Below are 796 nucleotides of genomic sequence, written 5' to 3' on the forward strand. Positions count from 1 at the left end.
GGCCTCCCAAAGTGCTGGGATTACAGGCATGAGCCACTGTGCCCGGCCACCTCCTGGCTCTTTCATGTCCCCTCTCCACCAATGCCATCCTCAAAGGTCACTATTATGACTTCCAGCATCATAGATTAGTTTTGCCAGTTCTTTTTAAACAAAACTTTATTGGTAATAGTTGGTTTCTTGTTTTGTTTTGTTGAGACAGAGTCTCACTGTGTCACCCAGGCTGGAGTGCAGTGATGCGATCTCAGCCTCACAGCAACCTCCGCCTCCCAGGTTCAAGCGATTCTCCTGTCTCAGCCTCCCAAGTAACTGGGATTACAGGCACATGCCACTACGCCCGGCTATTTTTGTATTTTTTAGTAGAGACGGGGTTTCGCCATGTTAGCCAGGCTGTTCTCAAACTCCTGACCTCAAGTGATCCACTCACCTCGGCCTCCCAAAGTGCTGGGATTACAGCACCCGGCCTTATTGGTAATAGTTTTGACATATGTTTACAACAGCACACTGTTCAAGAGGAAATCTCATCCTTTCACAGCAAGTAGGTAGAATCACCCTGAGCCCACCTGGGGCACCACCCCAGGCCTGAGAGCTCCTCCTGGGATGGGGAGAAGTGATGAGAGGGGGAAATATGAAGGTGAATGAGGTGGCTCGCCAGCGGCTCCTCACTTTTCTATTAAGAAAGAAAACAGGCCGGGGTGTGGTGGCTCACACCTATAATCCCAGCACTTTGGGAGGCCAAGGCGGTTGGATCACCTGAGGTCAGGAGTTCAAGACCAGCCTGCCAACGTGGCAAAACCTC

This window comes from Piliocolobus tephrosceles, chromosome 14 (assembly GCF_002776525.5).
Source record: "Piliocolobus tephrosceles isolate RC106 chromosome 14, ASM277652v3, whole genome shotgun sequence".
NCBI classification, from domain to species: Eukaryota; Metazoa; Chordata; class Mammalia; order Primates; family Cercopithecidae; genus Piliocolobus; species Piliocolobus tephrosceles.